This window comes from Macaca nemestrina, chromosome 13 (assembly GCF_043159975.1).
Source record: "Macaca nemestrina isolate mMacNem1 chromosome 13, mMacNem.hap1, whole genome shotgun sequence".
Classification (NCBI taxonomy): Eukaryota; Metazoa; Chordata; class Mammalia; order Primates; family Cercopithecidae; genus Macaca; species Macaca nemestrina.
Window position 1 is genome coordinate 105,556,852 of NC_092137.1, and position 24,708 is coordinate 105,581,559.

General features: G+C 46.0%; 1 protein-coding gene across 36 annotated transcripts in view; it reads right to left on the reverse strand.

Moving 5' to 3' along the window:
- LOC105471788 (interleukin 37) overlaps window positions 1-24,708 on the reverse strand; it is a 170,577-nt gene that overhangs the window by 115,642 nt on the left and 30,227 nt on the right. For 2 of the 36 annotated variants that reach the window (XM_071077061.1, XM_071077067.1), the window contains 2 exons: window positions 9,039-9,135; window positions 3,085-3,169 (listed from right to left, as the gene is read on the reverse strand). The exons of 32 other annotated variants lie outside the window; for them this stretch is intronic. The gene's annotated coding sequence lies outside the window, so the exon portion shown is untranslated. The remainder of the gene's footprint in view (window positions 1-3,084; window positions 3,170-9,038; window positions 9,136-24,708) is intronic. 2 more of the 36 variants (XM_071077063.1, XM_071077060.1) reach the window with 1 other exon arrangement.

The window sequence follows — 24,708 nt, forward strand, 5'->3', positions numbered from 1 at the left end:
CATTTTAAAACAAACCGTGTGGAAATAACAACATTAGTCTGCTTGCCACTCCCCGCAAAAAAAGTGCCTGTTTATAACAGAAACTTCTCAGGCTGGTAGGGGAATTTTATTCCCCCATTTATGGTAGAAAGGACCTAACCTTGGACCTCACACCACAGCTATTCACATGGGGGAATGAAGAATAACATGGGAAGCAGCATATGACTCTCCCGGGCCCAGTACAGACGAGTTACTCCCAGGCTGTCCTTTAACCATCAACCCCCATCCACAGAAAATGAGCTTTGGAATGTCCACTTGGGGTAGGGCTCCCCAGAACCGTGGACATTCCTCACCTACTCCTTGAAGTGGCAGGTCGGGTTTAGCACACAGTCTGTAGAAAGTCTACACACATGGCAGTCATCTCTATCTATTGTGACAAATGGCTGGAACTCAAGCATACAATACACCCCCCGGTTCTTCTTTTTTGACAATGACATCAGGAACATTTGTATCTGCCATCCCAGGGAAAGGTAAAGAGAGACAGGCCTTTAAACGTAACATTGGTGGAGGCTCAGGTCTGAAAAATGAATTATTTCACTTACAGCTGTTTTATTTTTCCTGCCAATAAAAACAGAGACTGAGTTGGCAAATGAGAGCCTGGGACGCGTGCGGGGAAATTCTGGTTCTGCTGCTGCTACTGCTACTGCTACTGACTAATCGCTCTGAATTCACTTTGTCTCCACCAGAACTCTGCCCCTACTTCCTTGGGAATTCCCCAGCACAGGAAGTTTGCAATCGCTTGATACCTTGCTGTTTCTAAGACTGGAAATGGAATATTTGTGGAACTTCCTTTGCCAAAGGAAATGGTGACCTTTAAACTTTCATCGAAAGAGAAGGAAGTGGGTGCTATACTATGGTTCCCTCTGTCAGCACTGTCTAGCAAGGCTAAGAATCATCCTTGGAGTGACCTCAGCAGAGTCCCTGAGAGACAGTTGGGCAGTGGCTCTACAGCTGTCCTGGGCCTAAGCCCCATTTGCCCTCTTCCCAACCCACCTTCCACTCTCAAGGGGCCTAGGATTCTATTTTCTAAAACCAGGAATGAAAAAGATTCAACAAGAACCTCACAGTCCCTACCTGAGTGTGCTTCCCAAGCCTGTCCTAGGGCTATCCCTCCAACCCCCAGCTCATCAGCCTTGTGGCCTCCCTGTGTGAGGAAGGCACTTTCTTCCTGGCCGCCAAAAAAAATCCTCCCTGGACTTCAGGCTGCTCCTCATCAGCTGATGCCCTCCAGGTTCATACCTCCCAAAGTTCTCTTCCTGGCTCCAGGCCCTGGAATCCCTGTATTCAGCAACTCATCCTTGACTCCCTTCTTCTTTCCCCTCCCTTCTCTTCCCTGCCGGGAAGGCCCATTCATGAGTGATGCCAGACATATCCCCATTGACCTCCACACCATCCTGCATTGAGTGGGAGCATCTCTTTTATCTCTGCAAGTCCTCTCCATTACCCACGGTCTGGCAAGCTCTCCTCCTGAGAAGTTTCCCGAAGCAGATGCTGCATAGAAGCAGGAAAGGAGAAAAGGAAGAAAAAAGGGAGGGGAAGCTACTTTTTACTGAATGCCACATGTAAACAATATATTGGGTCATCTGAACTTACTGAAGTACAAACCAGAAACGGCATTATTTTTTTTCTAGTAACTGCCTTCAAACATGCTCTGTCAGACCGCCCTGACATCTCAGGTCACTGCAGAACTTTCTGGTAAATAACTTGCATATATGAACAGTCTCAGAGCCCAGAAAAAAAAAAAAAAACAGCTATGCACTCTTGTACCTAATTCTGTACTTTCCCCCAAAAGCCATTAAAATATCATAACATTAAAGGGATATTTAAATACACGAATCCACAAGGATGGGGAAAACAAATGAGAAGACAGCAAGAGTGAGGGAAAAGGGGATACATTTCTTTGATCAGTCAGGCAATTCCCTGGCATTCACATCACCGAGTTCATATTTGCAGTAGCAATTCAAGAGTTCTGAGCCTCACACAGGAGTATCTTTAAGAAAAAAATTGTTTGAAGGCCGGAAAGCGGTTGGGCAAATGGTGGCTGATCCTAAATAAGCAGTGGAGAAGTTGAGGACCAATCAGTATCTAGTACCTTTGGGAGTGGGATCACAGGGATGGTAAAATAAAAAAGATTGCATGAAAGCTGGTTAAGAAATAGAAACACTCGGGCCGGGCGCGGTGGCTCACGCCTGTAATCCCAGCACTTTGGGAGGCCAAGGCAGGCGGATCACGAGGTCAGGAGATCGAGACCATCCTGGCTAACACGGTAAAACCCCGTCTCTACTAAAACTACAAAAAAAAATTAGCCGGGCGTGTTGGCGGGTGCCTGTAGTCCCAGCTACTTGGGAGGCTGAGGCAGGAGAATTGCTTGAACCCGGGAGGTGGAGCTTGCAGTGATCCGAGATCATGCCACTGTACTCCAGCCTGGGCAACAGACAGAGCAAGACTCTGTCTCAAAAAAAAAAAAAAGAAAGAAATATAAACACTCCCCCACTCCCCCCAAAGATACATTCTGTATGTTTCCATTTATATAAAATTCTAGAAAATGTAAACTAGGCCAGGAGTCATGACTCACATCTGTAATTCCAACAATTTGGGAGGCCAAGGAGGGAGGATTGCTTGAGGTGAGGAGTTCGAGAACAGCCTGAGAAATGTAACAAGACCCCATTTCTATTTAAAAAAAAATTTTTTAAGCCAGTTGTGGTGGTGTACACCTGTAGTCCCAGCTACCCAGGAGGCTGAAGTGGGAGGACCACTTGAAACTAGTTCAAGGCTGCAATGAGCTATGATCGCACCACTGCACTCCATCTGGGCAACAGAGTGAGACCTTGTCAAAAAAAAAAAAAAAAAAAACCCACAAAATGTAAACTAATCTATAGTGACAGAAAACAGATGGTTGTTTGCTTGGCAATGAAGGAAGGGAGCAGAAGGAATTATGAAGAAGCTTGAGGTAACTTAGGAGGTATATTAGTCCCTTCTCACACTGCTATAAAGAGCTACCTGAGACTGGGCAATTTATGAAGAAAAGAGATTTAACTGACTCACAGTTCTGCAGGCTGTACAGGAGGCATGGTTAGGGAGGACTCAGGAAACACATCATGGCAGAAGGGCAAAGAGTAGGCAAGCACATCTTCACATGGCAGCAGGAAAGAGAGTGAGCAAAGGGGAGCTCATGAGAATTCATTCACTATCTCGAGAACAGCAAGGGGGAAGTGCACCCCCACAATTCAATCACCTCCCACAAAGACCCTCCCCCAGCATTGGGGATTACAATTCAACACGAGATTTAGGTGGGGATACAGAGCCAAACTGTGTCAGGAGGTGATAAATATATTCATTATCTTGATTGTGGTGATATTTTCACAGGGTTATATCAAAGTATAAGTTGCACAATTTAAATATGTGCTCTGTTTATTGTATGTCTATTTTAAATCAATAAAGCTGTTCTTTAAAAATTTTTTTTGAGACAGGGTTTTGCTCTGTCGCCCAGGCTGAGGTATAGTGGTGTAATCACAGTTCACTGCAGCCTTGACCTCCTGGGCTCAATAAAGCTATTCTTTTAAAATGCTGGCAGAGCTGTGAGAAAATTCTCATTTGTTGCTAGCTGATTCAGTCTTTTTGGAGAACAGCATGACAATTATTTAATTTCTGGGTAATCATAAAATGATATTAATGGGGGAAAAATAAATGGTTAGATTTTCAGGTCATCTTTCCCATACTAGCAGAAGACAGAGAGTTAAGGTAGGAGATTACTAAAAACAAGATGATCATTGAAAAGATTCAGCATGATATTGAAAATTCCAGCCCTTCTCCCTCACATTACATACAGAAGACTGGTAGCCAGGCCTTTATCCTCCAGGCAGGAGATCAAAAGAGCCTTTCCCAGGGAATCAGGCCTATACTAATATTAGGGGCTCCCAAACTCATTGGTCTTGCCAGCACATCAAACAATGACACTCACAGCCAACAAGCCTCACTCATGTATTCAGAGTTTCCAATCAGCTTTCCAGTTGCCCACGCTCAAAAATCTAATATTACTAAACATCTACAGAAAGTTTCTAGCAAGATAGAGATCAAAACAAAACAACCCAAAAAAGCAGAGAGGGGAAAAAAGACTTGGCAAAGAGAAGAAAACTTTTTTAAAAAGTCAGATGCAGTAGTTCACACCTGTAATCCCAACACTTTGGGAGGCTGAGGCAGGAGGATTGCTTGAGCCCAGGAGTTCAAGACCATCCTGGGCAACATAGCAAGACCTCATCTTTATTAACAATTTAAAAGTTAGTGGCCGGGCACAGTGGCTCATGCCTGTAATCCTAGCACTTTGGGAGGCCAAGGTAGGCAGATCACAAGGTCAGGAGTTCAAGACCAGCCTGGCCAACATGGTGAAACCCCGTCTCTACAAAAATACAAAAATTAGCTGGGCATGGTGGTGTGTTCCTGTAATCCCAGCTACTCAGGAGGCTGAGGCAGGAGAATTGCTTGAACTGGGACCCAGGAGGCAGAGGTTGCAGTGAGCCGAGATCGCGCCACTCTACTCCAGACCGGGCTACAGAGTGAGACTCCGCCTCAAAAAAAAAAAAAAAAAAATTAGCTGGGTATGCTGACACATGCCTGTGGTCCCAGCTACTTGGGAGGCTGAAGCAAGAGAATAGTTGAGCTCAGAGATCAAGGCTGCAGTGATCCATGATCACACCACTGTACTCCAGCCCGAGTGACAGAGTAAGATATTGTTTTGAAAATAAAAATGTGAAAACTAACTATTATTAATATCTCCAGAGTAATGAGATAGTAGAACTGTCAACTGAAGACAAAATACTATGGGGAAAAATGTGAGGAAGAGAGAGGTGTATTCAAAGTAAAAAATACATAGCAAAAGAAATGAAATTCAATAAAAGAGAGGAGATAAGGTTAAGCAAGTCTCTTGGAAAGTAAAGCGAAAGGATAAATATTTAGAAAATGAGGTAAAGTCAATAGGAATATCAGAGGACAGATCTAAGAGACTCGGGACTGAAAACAGACCAGAGAAAGACACAAGAAAAAGGAAGTAATTAATAAAGTTTGCAGAACTTGAAGAACACATGTTTTTCCAGATTAAATGGCCCACTGAATGCCTAACATAATGAATGAAGAAGGACCTACATCATGAAATTTCAGAACACTGGGGATATAGAGGCAATCCTACAACATTCCAGACAGAAGACAACAGTCAAATAGAAAAAAATCAGACATTTGAATGGTATCAGACTTCTCAGCAGCAATACTGGAAACCAGAAGAAAATGGAGCAATGTCTTATAAATCAGGAAGGAAAATTAATTCCAACTTAGAATTTTATACCCAGCTGAACCATCTACCAAATGTCAGGATAGGATAAAGATATTGTCAGATATGCAAGTTTCTAAAGAAAATGTTTCTTCCTACACATCTCTTTCCAAGAGGCCACTGAAGGGAATGAAACAAACAAACAAAAAAACCTCAAGAAACAAGAAGAAAGATCCAAGACAGGAATGAGGTGAAGGCAATCCTGATGGTGAAGGGAGATCCCAGGATGAAAGTAGGCACAGCAACAAGGAGCCACCAGTCCAACTTGCAGCGGGTCAGAGAGCACTAAGAATTTTTTTTTCGTAAGATAAAAAGAAACTGCCTAATACATCTGAATGTCTTAAGAGGAGATTTAAATAATTAGTGAAAAGTTTGGAGTGAAATTAATGATAATCAGAGGTGGATTTACTGTAAAGTTAATCAAACTTAAGTTTCAGAACACTTCATCTGCAAGAGTCCTTTGCAAGACCCTATACCTAATTTTGTGTTTACAATTTTATATTTGTTTTCTTAAAGAAGACCACCAATATAAACTATATCCAGTCTTCATGAAAAGTACATAGGAAACCGTGCAAATAAGGGGGAAAAAGACAAAGAAAAATACCTAGTTTACTAATGGTTCAGTTCTGAATAGCATATATTCATAATAATACAAGCACTGATTACTAGTCTAAGAAAATGAAGATATAATTGCATTAGGAAGACCAGGAGGTAGAAAATGTGGATGTGTGTGGTATAGACTAGGGCAGGACAAAGAACCTAAATCCTCATTTTCCAAACATAATTGTTAATATGTAAAACTCAAAATTCAAGAAGTAACAGTAAAAGCAGTCATTAAGAAACAAGTATTAAACACCAGGTAGGAAACGAGAGATGGGGGAAGAGGGCAAGAATCTGATTATTTCTTGTAATAAATTTTAACTATTTGACTGTTTACATGTAGAACGTGGATCTTTTTTAAAAAACACAAAATAATACTATTATTTTTTAACTGGATTTTTGAAAAAGAAGATAAAAGTCAGTCTCATTTTAGTAATTAAAACTCATTCCAGGTTAGTCCACCCAAAACTTATATTGAAAAATTAAAACTTTGGGAGGCCAGGGCAGGCGGATCACCTGAGGTCGGGAGTTCAAGACCAGCCTGACCAACATGGAGAAACCCCATCTCTACTAAAAATACAAAATTAGCTGGGCATTGCACACACCTGTAATCCCAGCTACTCGGGAGGCTGAGGCAGGAGAATCGCTTGAACCCAGGAGGCGGAGGTTGCAGTGTGCTGCAATCACACCAGTGCACTCCAGCCTGGGCAACAAGAGTGAAACTCCATCTCAAAAAAAAAAAATTAAAACCTCTGTAAGATGAGTTTGCAGATGTTCATTATGCTCATTTTTTAACTTGTATGTTTGGAAAATGTCATGATGAGAATTGAGGTTGGGGGATGAGAAAAAAAGAAAAACATCAACTGCACATCCCATTCAATTTTCAGCCCGACCCACAGCTCTGGGGAAGGGCAGCAGGTCCATCCTTCACTCCTTCTTCACCTCTTTCCCCTCCTTCTGCCTCTTCCTCTCTAAGTTTGAGCCCAAGAAGAGGCACTGGAAAATGGAAAAGTCTTTTGTACGTGGTACTTGCCAGGGAAGCTGCCATGGAGACCTGACCCCGCTATGGGACGGGAATGCCCAGCTGAGGCCTCGTGCCCATGCTAGGATAGACTCGTCCAGACGTGTCAGGTTCTGACAGAGCAAGCAGCAGGAAGTCATGTATGAGTATCAACTGATCTGTATGCAAGGGTGGGGAGAACATGCAGAGGACTGGGACGTGAGAAAACAGCACAGTACGTTCCTTTAGCAGGTGTCTCTGCCTAGCCATGGGAGGTCACAGAGAAAGAGGCTTGGAGGTGTTATTTTCACTGTGAGATGTGAGTGTAAAAAAGTGCCCGAGACACAGTGAGTACCAGGGAGATGCCCTCTTGCCTACCCGAATACAGAATGACCACAGGCCTTAAAACACACACATGGGTCCTCAGAGGAGAGACAGGCCTCTAGAGTGGACACCAGCATTCTCCCCTGGTCAGCGGCAGCAGGGCGAGTGCTGGGGCCCTCATGAAGCTCCACAGGCAGTGAGCTCTCAGCAACAGCAGGAACAGTGCCCTGGAGACTGTAGCTGCAAGACCGATTTTCATGTAAGAAGGCCTCTGAGGACTCTGAGATACGCCAGACTGAGACTAGCAGGCAACTCCAAGATCTTGGTCAAAAGGGAACAGGAACTAGGGAAATTGGAATTATTGTTACTACAATTCCTTTACCTCTGCAGTCATAAGGTCCAGAGAGTCTCTCTTATTGTTTTTTTAAAGACAGAGTCTCACTCTGTCGCCTAGTCTAGAGTGCACTGGTGTGATCATGGTTCAGTACAGTCTTGACCTCCCAGGCTCAAGTGATCCTCCCGCCTCAGCCTCTCAAGCGGCTGGAACAGCAGTTGCATGCTACCAGGACCAGGCCTGGCTTTTTTGTTTTTGTTTTTTTTTTCTTCAGTAGAGACTGGGTCTCTCTATATTGCCCAGGCTAGTCTTGAACTCCTGGGCTCAAGTGATCCTCTGGCCTCAGCCTCCCAAAGGGTTGGGATTACAGGCATGAGACACTGCACCCAGCCAGTATAGTCTTTTAACAGCTTTATTGAGGTATGGCTAACATTGAAAAAACTACACACATTTAAAGTATGCAATTTGATAATTTTGACAAATGTATACACCAGTGAAACTATCACTACAGTCAAAATAATGAACATATCCATCACTCCCAAGTTTCCTCACGCCCCTTGGTAACCCCTCTCTCCCGACTCCCTGCCCCCTAACATCAAATACTGATGCATTCTGTCTCCACAGACTCATTTACATTTTCTAGAATTTTACATAAATAAAATGATATAGTATATACTCCTTCATGTATGGCTTCTTTCAGCCCAATTATGTCCAGATTCATGCTTATAGTTGTGCGTATCCTCAGCCCATCTCTTTGTCTTGCTGAGTAGGATACCATTGCATAGACAGACCACAGCTTGCTCATCCATTCACTCTTGACAACGTTGAATTGTCTCCGTTTTTAGCAATGACAAATAAGGTTGCTATGTACATTCCCGTATAGACATTTGTATAAGCACAGGTTTTCATTTCTCTTGGGTAAAGACCTAGCAGTGGAAGGGCTGAGTCACATGGTAAATATATGTCTAACTTTTTAAGAAACTGTCAAACTGTTTCCCAAAGGGATTGTACCATTTTACATCCCCACCAGCAGTGTATGAAAATTTCCGTGCTTCCACATCCTCACCAATATATGGTGTGGTCAGTCTTTTTAATTTTGGACATGCTAATAAGTGCAAAATGAGGCCCAGAGAGTCTCAAGTTACATTTGTGTCATTTTTGGCCTCCAAAACAGGTGTCAACCATAGAGAAAATACTTGTTCCTTGAATGATCAGTCATTTACAAGTGGAATTCATTACAAACCGGTAATTCTACTGGGTTAAACTATGCCTTAGTGTCAACAGGCACATACACATACAGAGAGACAGGAAGGCACAGAGACAAGGCAGGGCATTGATAAGGAGGTGACTTGGGCTCTAGCTCTGGCCTATCACCTAGTAAAATATTAGTTAAGTAGCCATGAGTAACTCACTTAACTTACCATGGGCTCCATTTTCTTGTCTGTAAAATAGGAACATTGAAACAGCAAATCTTCCAAGGTTTGTGGATAATCAGAATTACAAAGATCAGTGACATTTCTAGGAGAGAAACATATTTCCAAGCATTTTATGGAGTATATCAGACAAAAAGTAAAGGAAACTGAATATTTTTGAGGTTTTTTTTTTTTTTTTACCAAGAAATTCACATTTTGTTAAATTTTCAGAACTACCTCCTGAGAAAGGTGTAGCTGCACCCATTTAGAATGATAGAAAACATCAATCTGTCTGACTCCAAAGCCAAGTTCTTGCTACAACGAGAAATGAAACAACTGGATCCCTACTGATGCAGAGACCTGGGCCCCACAAATGTGAATTCTGTTCCCCTACCGAACAGAGTTACGGTTCCATAATACAGTACTCCCTCACTTTCCCACAGTTTCACATTCCACAGTTTCAGCTACCCGCAGTCAACTGCAATCCGAAAATATTAATGAAAAATTCTAAAAATAAACAATTCAGAAGTTTTAAATTGCGCTCCATTCTGAGTAGTGTGATAAAATCTTGTGCCACCATCCCACCTGTCGAGCTTATCATTAGTCATTGACATCGTCTGCTCCTGACATCCAACCATTGACATCATCATGACTTTATGACCCACGATCGCCAAAGCAGATGACCCTCCTTCTGACATATCATCAGGCCAATATCAGCCTAACACTGCATCACAATGCCCCCATCAGTCACCTCATTTCATCTCATCAAGAAGGCAATGGATCACGTCATATCAACACAAGAAGAAGGGTGGCTATAGAACAATAAGATAATTTTGGGGCAGGTATGATGGCTCACGCTTGTAATCCCAATACTTTGGGAGGCCAAGGCAGGAGGATTGCTTGGACCCAGGCATTCAAAACCAGCCTGGGAAACATAGTGAGACCTCTTCTCTCTACAAAAAAATAAACAAAATTATCCAGATACAGTAGTGCATGCCTGTGGTCCCAGCTATTCCGGGGACTAAAGTGGGAGGATCACTTGGTCCCAGGAGGTCGAGGCAGCAGTAAACTGTGATCACGCCACTGCACTCCAGCCTGGGTGATAAAGTGAGACCCTGTCTCAAAAAAAAAAGGTAATTTTGAGAAAGAGACTGAAAGGAGCTGGGCACATTCCTCAGCCCCGGGCTCAAAACTCCCTGAGCCTAGCACAAACACATCCCATCCTCCCATCCCACCACCATATATCTCTCAAACTCCCTGAGCTCAGTACAAACACCACCTGGAAAGTCTCCGATAAGGAGACAGCCGTTCAAGGTTACTGAAAGCGCAGGAATTTCTTTGTTCCCCTACAACTTTCGGGCTATAAAAAGCAAACGCTCGCATTGTTCGGGGCCCTCTTGTATACTGTGTAAAGGAGGGACCAAGTTCGAACTTGTAGTAAAGATCCTTGCCGCTTGGCTTTGACTCTGGACTCTGGTGGTCTTCTTTGGGGAACAAACAGTCTGGGCATAACATCTGGGGGCTCGTCCGGGATTCCCCAAGCCCACCAGACCCCTGGTCAACGGATCTGCTAGGATCGATCTACTGATAGGTGAGCTGGCTCGTCTCCGTTTGTCTGTCTGTGTCTGTGTGTCTGTTCTGAATCTGAATCTCTGACTCGCGAGGTCTGAAACTGAGGCTGGCACAGTCCTGGCGGACGCGCTATAGGACAGCCAGTGGAGACCGGTGGGAGACGTCCCCTGGCTCTCTTCTGATTTAAATTGCGATCTGAGTTGCCGGAGCGGGTTCGCGATCCGGGCAACAGTCTGAATCTGACCCCGGTCCCCGGGTGCGCGCCTGCTGTCTGAATTGCCCCGGTCCCCGGGTGCGCGCCTGCTGTCTGAATTGCCCCGGTCCCCGGGTGCGCGCCTGCTGTCTGAATTGCCCCGGTCCCCGGGTGCGCGCCTGCTGTCTGAATTGCCCCGGTCCCCGGGTGCGCGCCTGCTGTCTGAATTGCCCCGGTCCCCGGGTGCGCGCCTGCTGTCTGAATTGCCCCGGTCCCCGGGTGCGCGCCTGCTGTCTGAATTGCCCCGGTCCCCGGGTGCGCGCCTGCTGTCTGAATTGCCCCGGTCCCCGGGTGCGCGCCTGCTGTCTGAATTGCCCCGGTCCCCGGGCTCCCGGCTTCCGGCGCACGCTCGCGGCCCCGGTCCCCGGGCTCCCGGCTTCCGGCGCGCGCTCGCGGCCCCGGTCCCCGGGCTCCCGGCTTCCGGCGCGCGCTCGCGGCCCCGGTCCCCGGGCTCCCGGCTTCCGGCGCGCGCTCGCGGCCCCGGTCCCCGGGCTCCCGGCTTCCGGCGCGCGCTCGCGGCCCCGGTCCCCGGGCTCCCGGCTTCCGGCGCGCGCTCGCGGCCCCGGTCCCCGGGCTCCCGGCTTCCGGCGCGCGCTCGCGGCCCCGGTCCCCGGGCTCCCGGCTTCCAGCGCGGATTTCCTTTACAAGGATTCCAACCCACAACCTAATTCTAACCCACATTCCTTTACAAAAAGAGACACAGAAAGTGAGACTGGAGAGAAGAGAAAATAAGTGAGAGAGAGACCATAGAGATGGGAAAGGGAGAAAGTGAGAAGGGAAATCGGAAAGAGAAAGGGGAGAAAACGGCAGATGTGGAGAGTCAGAGAAAGAGACTAAGTATAAAGGAGAAAGGACACAGGATGACAGAGAGACAGAGAGAGAAAGCGCGCGCGAATGAGATAAAAACTTAAAGAAAAGACCCTGTAAGTATGTCAATCAAAGATTTAGACAGAAACGGAAAAATTAGAGAGAGAGATAGAGGGACGGAGCAGGCGGAGGGGAGGCGGGCTCGCTGAAAGGGAAAGTAACTTTAAAAGGCTGGGGGGGCGGACGCGAGGGCACACTTCGCGGACTAGGCCCCCCCCCCCACCAGCCGCCTGACTCCACGGTGGCTTTACCCCTTCGGGAAATAAAACCCCCAGATGACACAGAAATCCCCAAGCTCCAGTACTGGCCATTCTCCACCAGTGATCTGTATAACTAAAAGGCTCAGAGTGCTCGGTTTTCAGACAACCCCAAAGATTTACTGGCTTTACTGGATAGTGTCATGTTCACCCACCAGCCCATTTGAGATGATTGTCAGCAGCTCCTCCGAATCTTGTTTACCACGGAGGAGCGAGAGGGAATACAGGTAAAAGCTGGAAAGCTGGTCCCGGGGGACGACAGTCAACCGACTGCTAACCCTGACCTCATAAACGCGACCTTTCCTCTGACCAGGCCGGCGTAGGACTACAACACGGCAGAAGGTAGGGGACGGCTACACCTTTATCGCCAGACTCTAATGGCAGGTCTCCGGGCAGCTGCTTGCAAGCCCACTAATTTGGCTAAAATATATTCTATTCGGCAAGAAAAGACAGAGAGCCCAGCCACCTACTTAAAAAAATTAATAGAAACTTTTAGACAGTACACCCCCATAGATCCAGAGGCTCCAGAAAGTCAGACAGCTGTTGTAATGTCTTTCATAAATCAGGCAGCCCCAGATATTAAAAAAACTCCAAAAACTAAAAGACTTGGAAGAAAAGCGGATTCAAAACCTCCTTCAGATAGCCCAGCAGGTTTATAATAACAGAGATACTCCAGAAAAAAGGCAATTTAAGGCCACTAAAAAAATGACCAAGGTCCTGGCAGCAGTAGTACAGAAAGAACATCTACAGCCAGAGTACACCCAACCTAGGCCCCCCCCGCCCCAGGCATGATAATCTGAAAAAAAAGACCAATGTGCCTACTGCAAGGAGGCTGGCCACTGGGTAAGAGACTGCCTCGCTACTGCCCAACCCGGACCTGGACGCCCCACTCCATGACTGCACCGAGATACTAGCTCAGGTGCACGGAGTTCGAGAAGACCTGCAGGATCGCCCACTTCCTGACGCCGACCTCGTCTGGTTCACTGATGGGAGCAGCTTCATGCATCAGGGCCAGAGGTACGCTGGAGCGGCAGTGACTTCAGAGACTAAGGTAATCTGGGCGGAACCCCTGCCCCCGGGGACATCGGCCCAGAAGGCCGAATTAATAGCGCTCACCCAAGCTCTTACCTTAGGGGCGGGGAAAAAGCTGACGGTATATACAGACAGCCGATATGCTTTTGCAACAGCACATATACATGGGACCATTTACAGGGAGCGGGGGTTACTGACGGCTAAAAAAAAAGAAATAAAAAACAAGCAAGAAATCCTAGCCCTGCTAACAGCCCTATGGAGGCCAGAAAAGTTAGCCATTGTGCATTGCCCAGGGCATCAGAAACTAACTACTCCAACTGCTCAAGGCAACTTTCTGGCGGACCAAACTGCAAGAAAGGTGGCGAAGGCTCCCAGCCAACTCCTTGCACTCCAGCTCCCTGACCCGGGCCCCCGGGACTTGCCATATTTCCCTGATTATTCAGAACAAGATCTCCAGTGGATTGACAAGCTTCCCCTGAAACAGATCCAGAATGGGTGGTGGACTGATACTAATGACCAAACCATCCTACCAGAAAAATTAGGACAACAAGTGTTAGAACACATCCACCGAACCACCCACCTGGGTGCTCGGCGGATGATAGACCTGATCAGACGCTCTAAGCTCAAATTCAGACATACAGCCGAGATGGCCAGCAACATCGTGACAAGTTGCAAAGTCTGCCAGCTTAACAACGCCTACCCCCAATCCCAGGCTGCAACGAGAACAAGGCTCAGGGGAACCAGGCCCGGTATCTACTGGGAAGTAGATTTTACTGAGATAAAGCCAGGAAAATACGGGTATCGGTACTTACTTGTCTTTGTAGACACTTTTTCAGGGTGGACTGAAGCATTCCCCACCAAGAAAGAGACTGCTCAGGTTGTAGCAAAGAAAATCCTGGAAGATATCCTCCCCAGGTATGGCTTCCCCGTCCAGATAGGGTCAGATAATGGGCCGGCCTTCGTCGCTAAGGTAAGTCAGGATTTGGCTTCCATCCTTGGGGCAAATTGGAAACTACATTGCGCTTACAGGCCCCAGAGTTCAGGACAGGTAGAGAGAATGAATCGGACCTTAAAAGAGACCTTAACTAAATTGACTATGGAGACTGGCGCTAATTGGGTGGTCCTTCTCCCCTACGCTCTGTTCCGGGCCCGTAACACCCCTTACAGACTAGGCCTTACTCCTTATGAAATTATGTATGGCAGACCCCCACCCTTAGTTCCCGGCCTAAAAGATGATCTGCTCAAGTCCGAAACAGAAAATGTCTCTGAACTCTTGTTTTCCCTACAAGCCTTGCAGAAAATTCATCAAGAAATCTGGCCCAAGCTGAAAGAACTATATGAGACCGGTCCCCCGCCGACACCCCATCCGTACCAGCCGGGAGACTGGGTCCTGGTCAAGCGACACCGACAAGAGACCCTAGAACCCAGGTGGAAAGGACCACTCCAGGTACTCCTAACCACACCCACCGCCCTGAAAGTAGAAGGCATCGCATCGTGGATCCACTACACCCACGTCAAGCCAGTGGACCCAACCTCTGATCTTCTGGGACCAATCACGGTGGCGGCTGAAGCACCGGACACGTGGACTGTGGACAGAGCTAGGAACAACCCCTTAAAACTCACCCTGCGCCGACAACATAGCTCACTGCAAACATGCAGTTAGATAGTCTAACCCTAATGTTAGTCGCCCTAGTGGCCGCTGGAGAAATCACAAAACCAGCTCATAATCCCTTTGTCTGGAGATTCTGGCTTTATGAAAACCGAACCCACCCTGGGCAACCTCATAAGCCCGGAAAATTATTGGCCAGTGCTGATTGCCCTTCCTCAGGGTGCAACAGCCCAATTCTACTAAATTTTACCGGTTTTCAAATAGCCAAACCTATGACACCAATAATATGCTTTGAGTTTGATCAGACTAAATACAATTGTAAACACTATTGGTGGCACCAAAATGCTGGCTGTCCTTATAACTATTGTAACATCCACAGGCCCCGTTATTGGGGAGAGAGAAAACAGTTAGACCCTAAATGGCCCTTCTATCGTAGACGGGATAAAGACTTTCCATATACATGGATAGTTAGAGACCCCTGGAACTCCCGCTGGACCACACCTCAACATGGGGCTGTATACTACTCCCCCTCCTCCACATGGCCTAGCAGTCACCTCTATCTGTGGCGAGGCCTAGTGCAAGTACTGCCCCTGGTCCACGGGAATATCCAACGACAGGAAAGCAGACTAACACAAGACTTACGTCCTTTCTCCTGGTTAAAGTTATTACAAGAAGGACTAGAACTTGCTAACCTTACAGGACTTCATAGCCTGTCTGGCTGCTTCCTGTGCGCCACTCTAGGGCGTCCACCGCTAACAGCTGTCCCTCTGCCATGGGGACCCTCTACCTTTGCCCAAGCTAACAACCTCCGAAACCACTCGTATGCTCCTATCCTGAACGTGCCCCTATACCTAAACCCCAGTCAGGAGAAGTTTCCCTACTGTTTCTCAGGAACCAATTCCAGCCTCTGCAGCATCACTGCAACGCCCCCTAATATTACCTTAAGAGCTCCATCAGGCATATTCTTCTGGTGTAATGGAACCTTATCTAAGAACCTACCTAGTCCTTCTGTTAATAACCTACTATGTCTCCCTGTCACATTAGTTCCCCGGTTGACTCTACTAACTGCTGGCGAGTTCTTAGGGTATACCGGTAACTGGACTAGTGCTGTTATTCACCCAGACCCTAGACCAAGACCTGCACGAGCCATATTTCTCCCCCTCATTGCAGGAATCTCCCTCACCGCATCCTTCATTGCGGCCGGACTGGCGGGGGGAGCCCTAGGTCACACCCTCATAGAAAGTAACAGGTTATACCAACAATTTGCCGTTGCTATGGAGGAGTCGGCTGAGTCCCTTGCCTCCCTTCAGCGGCAGCTCACGTCCCTAGCTCAGGTAACCTTGCAAAACCGGAGGGCCCTAGACCTACTCACTGCAGAAAAAGGTGGTACATGTATATTTCTAAAAGAAGACTGTTGTTTCTACATAAATGAATCAGGACTTGTAGAGGACCGGGTCCAACAGTTACGCAAGTTAAGCACTGAAGTAAAAACACGGCAGTTTGCTTCAGCTGCAGACCAATGGTGGAATTCCTCTATGTTTTCTCTGTTAGCCCCCTTCCTTGGACCCCTGCTAAGTCTACTATTTCTGCTTACCGTAGGACCTTGTGTTGTTAACAGAATTTTACAATTTATTAGGGAGAGATTTGACACCGTACAACTCATGGTCCTCAGAGCCCAATACCAACCTGTAAACGCTGAAACAGAATCAGACTCATAAGACCCAAGATTGGCTCTAAAGATACCTGAAAAGAAGGGGGGAATGAAAGGAGCTGGGCACATTCCTCAGCCCCGGGCTCAAAACTCCCTGAGCCTAGCACAAACACATCCCATCCTCCCATCCCACCACCATATATCTCTCAAACTCCCTGAGCTCAGTACAAACACCACCTGGAAAGTCTCCGATAAGGAGACAGCCGTTCAAGGTTACTGAAAGCGCAGGAATTTCTTTGTTCCCCTACAACTTTCGGGCTATAAAAAGCAAACGCTCGCATTGTTCGGGGCCCTCTTGTATACTGTGTAAAGGAGGGACCAAGTTCGAACTTGTAGTAAAGATCCTTGCCGCTTGGCTTTGACTCTGGACTCTGGTGGTCTTCTTTGGGGAACAAACAGTCTGGGCATAACAAGACCACATTCATAAAACTTTTATTACAGTATATTGTTAGAATTGTTCTATTTCATTATTACTTATTGCTGTTAATTTCTTTCTTTGACTAATTTTTTTTTTTTTTTTTTTTTTTGAGTCGGAGTTTTCCTGCCCAGGTGGGAGTGCAATGGCATGATCTCAGCTCACTGCAACTTCTGCCTCCCAGGTTCAAGCGATTCTCCTGCCTCAGCCTCCCAAGTAGCTGGGATTACAGCTGCCTGCCACCATGCTCGGCTATTTTTGTATTTTTAGTAGAGGCAGGGTTTCTCCATGTTGGTCACGCTGGTCTCGAACTCCCAACCTCAGGTGATCCACCCGCCTCGGCCTCCTAAAGTGCTGGGATTATAGGCTTGAGCCACCGCGCCCAGACTCTTTGCCTAATTTATAAATTAAACATTGCCATAAGCATGTATGAATGTATAGGAAAATCATAGATATATAGGGTTGGATACTATCCACAGTTTCAGGCATTCACTGAGGGGCTTGGAACATGCCCTCCTTAGACGAGGGGGGACTACTGTCATCTCCTCAATCATCCTTGATTCAATCCTCGACACAAACGGTTTGGCCAGGTCTTGCCTCTGGAGACAAAATTGCTAAGGATTTAGAGGGGAAAAAAATGTGGTTCACTGAGAAAGTCACCTCTGCTCCACTGGACAGCAATTTAAAACCCAGACCACGACAAGCAGAAAGGCCACCCCCCACTCTCCTTCACTCCTAGAATATTCAGGAGTCAATCATATTTCAGGACCACCAGGGGCAGACTGGGGAAAACTGAGCTGCTTGAGGAAAGCAATCAGCTCCACAAGGGGCTTAAGAAACAAGCTCTGGGAGGAGCGGCTGGAGAAGACTTGGGGACACATAAGAAATGCCATCCAATTTATAAGGGCTCCCTCGTGGTGTCAGACCTGTGCATCTTCAAGGGCATAAACAGATGAGATAAGCAGATGAGACTCACAGAGGACCTCAAAATATTGGCTCCCCAGAAGGGAGAACATTCTAGTAACAGAGCTGTCCAGCTGCAGAGTGGACTGCTTCACAAAGCGAAGGGTGCCCTGCCTCTTGAATCACCATCTTCATAGGAATGCAGTAGAAGGGACTTAACTTCTGCCCTGAGGAAAAGGTTAGACTAGGGAAACAGCTCCAAAATTTTTTAAAAGGAAGCAACATAGCCATCTACTGGGAGTTTTCTAAAGCCTTTGTTTAACGAAACTAAAGAGCTGGGACAGGAAATGCCAAATTAACAGAGACTTGCTTTAAGACAATGCAAGTGGATGGTAATGAAGGAATGAGTCCTAGGCCCTGGATCAACCGTATTAAGCAATGCAGAGCATAGAGCCAATTCTGTTCACTAGATTTGCTTAGAAAGGGCCAGATGAGAAGGACTTTTGTAAAGGCACCTACTACCCAAAGAGCTGCCAAGGTGTCCAATGGAGCCCAGAGAGAATATGCTAACAATAAAAAGTTGAACATCCTCAATAAAAAAGGGTAAAAGTAATTAACAGAAAATTACTGAAAGCTTTTTTGAAACCAAAGGTAGTCAGCATTGGTAAAAGTCCACAAAAGTGGACACTTTTATATAATGTTGGCAGGAGGGTAAAAAGACATAATCTTTTTGGAGGACAATTTGGCAATAGAGTACCAAAAACCTTACAATTGAAGAGAACTTTGGGCTGAGTGCAGTGGCTCACACCTGTAATGCCAACACTTTGAGAGGCCAAGGTGGCAGGATTGTTGGAGCCCAGAAGTTCGAGACCAGCCTGGGGTAACACAGTAAGACCTCGACTCTATGAAAAATATGAAATGTTAGCTGGGCATGGTGACATGTGCCTGTGGTCCCAACTCCTCGAGAGACTGAGGCAGGAGTATCACTTGAGCCTGGGAGGTCAAGGCTGCTGTGAGCCATGTTCATGCCACTGTTCTCCAGTCTGAGTGACAAAATGAGACCCTGTCTCACAAAAAAAAAAAAAAAAAAAAAAAGGGATTGAGAGAGGGAGAGAGGGAGAGAAAGAAAAAAAGAAAGAGAGAAGAGAGAAAGAGAAAGGAAAAAGGAAAAGGAAAGGAAAAAAAGAAAAGGACAAAGAAAAGACCTTTGAACCCTGAATTTCACTTTTAGAAATTCATCTTAAGGAAATTCATTCCAAAGAAATTTATCCCCAGGATTATCTAAATATTTGCTTTTATTTTCTTCTAGTAATTTTATGGTTTAACTTTATTATATTTAAGCCTTTAATTTATTTGGAATTTATTTTGGTATGAGGAAGATGTGACCTTTTTTTCTTTTACTTTAAAAAAAAATGTATTACGATTATTATTTTAGAGACAAGGTCTTGCTCTGTCACCCCGGCTAGAGTGCAGTGGTGTGAGCATAGCTCAGTAAAGCCTTGAACTCCTGGCCTCAAGCCATTCTCCCTCGTCAGCCTAGGAGTAGCTGGGACCACAGGCATGTACCACCATGCCCAACTAATTTTTTTTGTATTTTTTTTTTTTTGAGACGGAGTCTCGCTCTGTCGCCCAGGCTGGAGTGCAGTGGCCAGATCTCAGCTCACTGCAAGCTCCGCCTCCCGGATTCACACCATTCTCCTGCCTCAGCCTCCCGAGTAGCTGGGACTACAGGCACCCGCCACCTCGCCCGGCTAGTTTTTTGTATTTTTTTAGTAGAGACGGGCTTTCACCGGGTTAGCCAGGATGGTCTGGATCTCCTGACCTCGTGATCCGCCCGTCTCAGCCTCCCAAAGTGCTGGGAAACTAATTTTTTTTATTTTTTGTAGAGACAGAGTCTTCCTTGTTGCCCAGTCTTGCTGTATTGTCTCAAACTCCTGAGCTCAAGCGATCCTGCCGCCTCAGCCTCCCAAAGCACTGGGATTACAGGCGTGAGCCTCTGTGCCCAGCTGCCTTTTTATTTTTTCATTTTTCAAATGCTTTGTTGGTTCCAAAATACCATTTATTGACCCACGCTTTCCCCCTCTGGTTTTAAATACTGGAAGTTTGACTTTGAAATGTAACCCGCTGCCTTATTCAGGCTACATTCGAGGAAATCTGAGACCAAGAGTCTGAAGGCTCAGTTTCCTTCCTCAAACCCAGGAGATGGTAAATGTGTCACTTCCACCCTTTCTATCTATTTCTCAGAACTCCTTCTTTCCAAACTCAGCCATGCCCCTGGCTCAGGTCTATAGAAATTCCCAGGGTCCACAGACAAAGCAGAACTCACTTATGGGGAAATTGGGGAAATACCTATCTATTCAGTTAAGCCTGCCCCATATGGTGACTCAGATCGTCTAAAGCCCAAAGCATCATTTTCCACCCCAAAACCATTTCCTCCTCCAGACTTCTCTATTTCTATGGTCCAGACTCAAGACCTTGATATTACCCTACAGTCCTCCTCCTGTTGTTCTCCTGCACACCCAGATGGCCCTCCCTCCCCAGATCCATTCTCCCACCTTCCCTCCCATCAGTTTGGTGGGCCCATCACCGCTTCCCCTGGCCCAGGCTCTCCCTTCATGCGCTTGGAGCAGACTGATCTCCTAGCCTTCACTCACTTCATGTGGTAATCTGCTGTGTTCATCACTGTCAGGATCTTCTGCGTCCCCTCACTGCTCTGCTGAAAATACTCTAGTGGTTCATCATTGCTCATTAATGAAAGCCTAGATATTAAATGTAGAAGGCCCAGCACAATTTGCCCCTACACCACCTACCTCTCTAATCTTTTCTCCTTATTCTGACAGATAGACTGTCTGTCTGTCATTTATATATTTTTTTTACTGCACTCTTCTACTTTACGGATTTTTTAAACATTGCTTTCAAGTACGGAATAAAGAATTTTATTTATTTGAGACTGGGTCTCACTCTGTTGCCCAGGTCAGAATGCAATGGTGCAGTCATATCTCACTGTAACCTCAAATTCCTGGGCTCAAGCCATCCTCCTGCCTCAGCCTCCTGAGTAGCTATGACTGCAGGTGTACATCACCACATCTGGCTAATGGAATAAAATATTACAATGCCTAATCTTAATTTTCAAAATGTTAAATTACATTGTACCTAATACCCATGCATTTACTTTTTTCAGTGGTTCAACAGCCCTCACTTTGGCAAAGGTCCCAGGCCCAAAGTAAGGCCTTGCTTTTTCCAAACTCATCTTTGAAAGACGTAAGTGCCTGTAAGTTGTACCACGTTAGGTTCTAGGAATTTTTCATAGAAGACTTTATCAGACTATTTTCCTCTAAGTTGAGAAAGAGCTAGGGGCAGAATACAGCACTGAATGATTGAAGAGGATGCACTGAAATCAGGCCAGAGGTTGCTGGAAGGAGCAATGAGGAACACCAGCAGCAATAAGGAGCCGGTGATGATTTTGGCTTCACAGGGAGGTGTGTACCACACCGATTTTATCTCTACGTGGATGAACCACAGCTGTCAGCTCCCTTGTCTCCAGGACATCACACTCTCCACATTCCCTCCCACCTTCTGGCTTCTGCTTCCCAGGGGCCCTCATCTGCCCCGTCCTGGGTGAACACCGGTGAGTCAACTGCTGGGCGTGCCTTCCCGCTCTGCACACCCTCCCTGGCCACCCTACCCACTCCCACAGCTCGCACTGCAGACAAGCCGCATCTCTAGCTCCAGCCCATCTGCCTCTTCTGAGCTCTAAATTAATGCAGGTGAAATCCTGCCGGTGTTGCCTCAGAGGCCGATCGTACTTCTCAAGCATTTTCCCCTCAGAATGCATATCCAGAAGATGCATCTCTTAAGCACATCCCCGTGGCTCTCACCTGGATGACTGCATTCGCCTTCTCCCACATTTGCCCCCTCCTTTGGAATTTATATAGATTGTTTTAAAACACAAATCCAATGTGCTTGCTCTCCTGCACCTCAAAACTGCCTTCAGGATAAACCACTGCCCTTAACATGTTCACAGGTTGCCCATGGCCTGGCCCTGCCCATCTCTTCAGCCTCATCTCATGTCCCTTGCCCCTCGCTCTCTGGGCTTCTGCCTCCCGGGCCCTCCTTTAGGTTCTCTAACACACCATAGTCCTTCTAGTGTTGGGGCCTCTGCACGTGCTGTTCCCATTGCCTGAGACATGAATCCCTCTCCCTATCTCTACCTGCACCTTCATCTGATTAATCCCTACCCTTCCTATCCATGATGTTGCTTTCTCAGGGACTCTCTCTGACTTTTTAAACTAATCAGGTTCTCCCCGGTATATATCTTCATAGCACCTTGTATTACTCCTTTCTTAATGACCACCTGCTATAGACTGAATGTCTGTGTCCCTCCAAAATTCCTATGTTAAAAATTAGTCCCAAATGTGATAATATTTGGAGGAGGGCTCTTTGGGAGGCAGAGCCCTCATGAATGGGATTAGTAGCCTTATAAAAGAGACCCCTGAGGGATCCCTTGTCCCCTCCACCATGTAAGGATGCAACAAGAAGGTATGGTCTATGATACAAAAAGCAGACCCTTGCCAGGTGCCCAATATGCTGGCACTTGAACTTCCCAGCCTCCAGAACTGTGAGAAATAAATTTCTATTGTTCATAAACCATCGAGTCTATGGTATTTTGTTATAGCAGCACAAACAGACTGATGTGCCACCCAACCATGATTATACGTGTAATTTATGGTTTCTCTGCTAGTAGGGATGCACCATGGGGTTAGGAACCATGCTTTTCTTATTTCCCACATAGTCTTTAGGTCCAAGCATGTTCCTGAATCAAAATGCCTCATCTTTTATGAATGAAGGAGTGAGTGAATGAATTAATGAATGAACTGATAACCCTCAATAATTATTCCAGCCTTTTATACCTACTATTGACAAGCTTGCACTCTACTCCAAATTTATTGGGCTTTAACTCTATTTTTGGCCAGCCACATTTGATATTCCCTGCAGTAAGTCTATGCTTTCCATCCTATGTCAAGGAAGGACATGGACTAGTACGGCCAAGAAAGGTCTAAATTCCATGGGTGGGAGAGAGAGACTAAATCTGAAAGGAAGAATAGATTGAGCAAAGGTGTAGAGATTGGGGAAGGCTGGACATTTGGAGAGAAAGAAAAGGAAACTGACACTAAACCGAACAGTCTCACAAACACAATTTCATTTCATCCTTCCAAAACCCTGTGAAGTAAGAATTACTACCCCAGGGCTAAGCTCAGTGGCCCACACCTTTAATCCCAGCACTTTGAGAGGCCAAGGCGGGTGGATCACCTGAGGTCAGGAGTTCAAGACCAACCTGATCAACATGGTGAAACCTCATCTCTACTAAAAATACAAAAATAGCCGGGTGTGGTGGTGCATGCCTGTAATCCCAGCTACTTAGGAGGCTAAGGCAGGAGAATCACTTGAACCTGGGAGGTGGAGGTTGCTGTGAGCCGAGATCGTGCCACTGCACTCCAGCCTGGGCGACAGCGAGACTCCATCTCAAAAAACAAAACAAAACCAAAACAAAACAAAGCAAAAAACAAGAATTACTATCCCAGTTTTTCAGATGAGGCAATGGAAGCTCTAAAAAGTTAAGTAGGAGAAACAGATATGAAATGTATGTCTTACACTTTTCCTCATTCTATTTTCTCAGCCTGGAATGTCCATTCTCCCTCCACTACGCAAATCTACTCTTCAAATTAACACATGGCAAAGTCTAAGAAGCCATCCCTGTATTCAATCTGTTAGCCTCACTTGCTCGCTCTCCATCCCTCTGCTTCCTAACACTTCTTTATTCTGCTGGCACCACAGTCATCTCCACCTGCCTTCCTCACAAGTTAAAAGCTTGTTAAGGGCAAGTGGTGATCTTTGCCACCTCTTTCCCCAAGGCTTTTAACACAAAGCCTCATGCATGACAGAGCTGTAAAACAGGTTACCAAGCTGGCTCCAGGCAGGTTTGCAGGGAACTGTGCTCTACAGAAATACCTCCTCCCCGCAGGCCCTGGGTCCTGTTCCTGAGTCATGAGTCCTGTTCTCTCATCCTGCTTGTTCTCTCTTGGGGAGCTACAGTACCTTTGAGCAACCTTGCAGGAGATACAATGGCTTATTAGAGGCAGCACAAAGACCCCGTGGAGGGAAGAGTACAGAAAGGGAAAGCGATAATCATGTATATTTTTAGATGTTCATTTTCTTAACAAAATGCTCCAAAACTTGTCCAGACTTTCAAACTCAAAAACCTAAGCCTCCTTTTCTTGAGGATCATCAAAGTCCCCGATGGTCCTTCAGGTATGTCAAGCTTCCTAGAAAATAAAGCTAAGTCATAATCACTTAACACACATGGCTAAATGGCCATTTCCTTCTAATTTATCAGCAATTGTTATATATTTCTATACTAGAAAAGAAAAATTTCTATTTATACTCAGAGTGATACGTTAAATTTGCCATTGAAGTAAAGCAGAAAGAGTGTAGCATGTATGTATTTGTAACTCGACTGTGTATGAGACAAAGATCTATTTAGGAGAATGTGTCTAGCATGGGTCCTGAGTAACCGAACACAATCTATCATGAGCATAGAGGTGCCATGAAGTAAAACATAGTATGTTCAGGGTAGTCATGAAATACTGAATGAACAGGGGCTGGAAGAACCCCAGTAGTTAGCCAGTCCAATCTCCTCCTTTCATAGATAAGGAAGCCCCAGAGACACCTGGGAATTGCCAGAGGTCACATAGCTCATTAGGATCAGAGCCAGGATGAGGATCCAAGTCTCTTGCCTCTCCAGCCACATTGTATGCCACACCTGCCCCTCCCAGTCCTACACCACAATTGCCCTAACCAGGGTCCCTTCCCCCCTGCAGCCAGGAGTTCACACCAAAAGGAGGAAGGAGAGAACTGTGCACTGGCGTAGGACTTCACTATTCACTGTTTGCAATGGATAAAAAGCCTTGTATCAGATTGAATGCTTATATTTATGTTTATGAAAAATGCTTTGAAAAACTGTAAAGCACCATATAAATGTTAGATTAGTAATACGTTTATT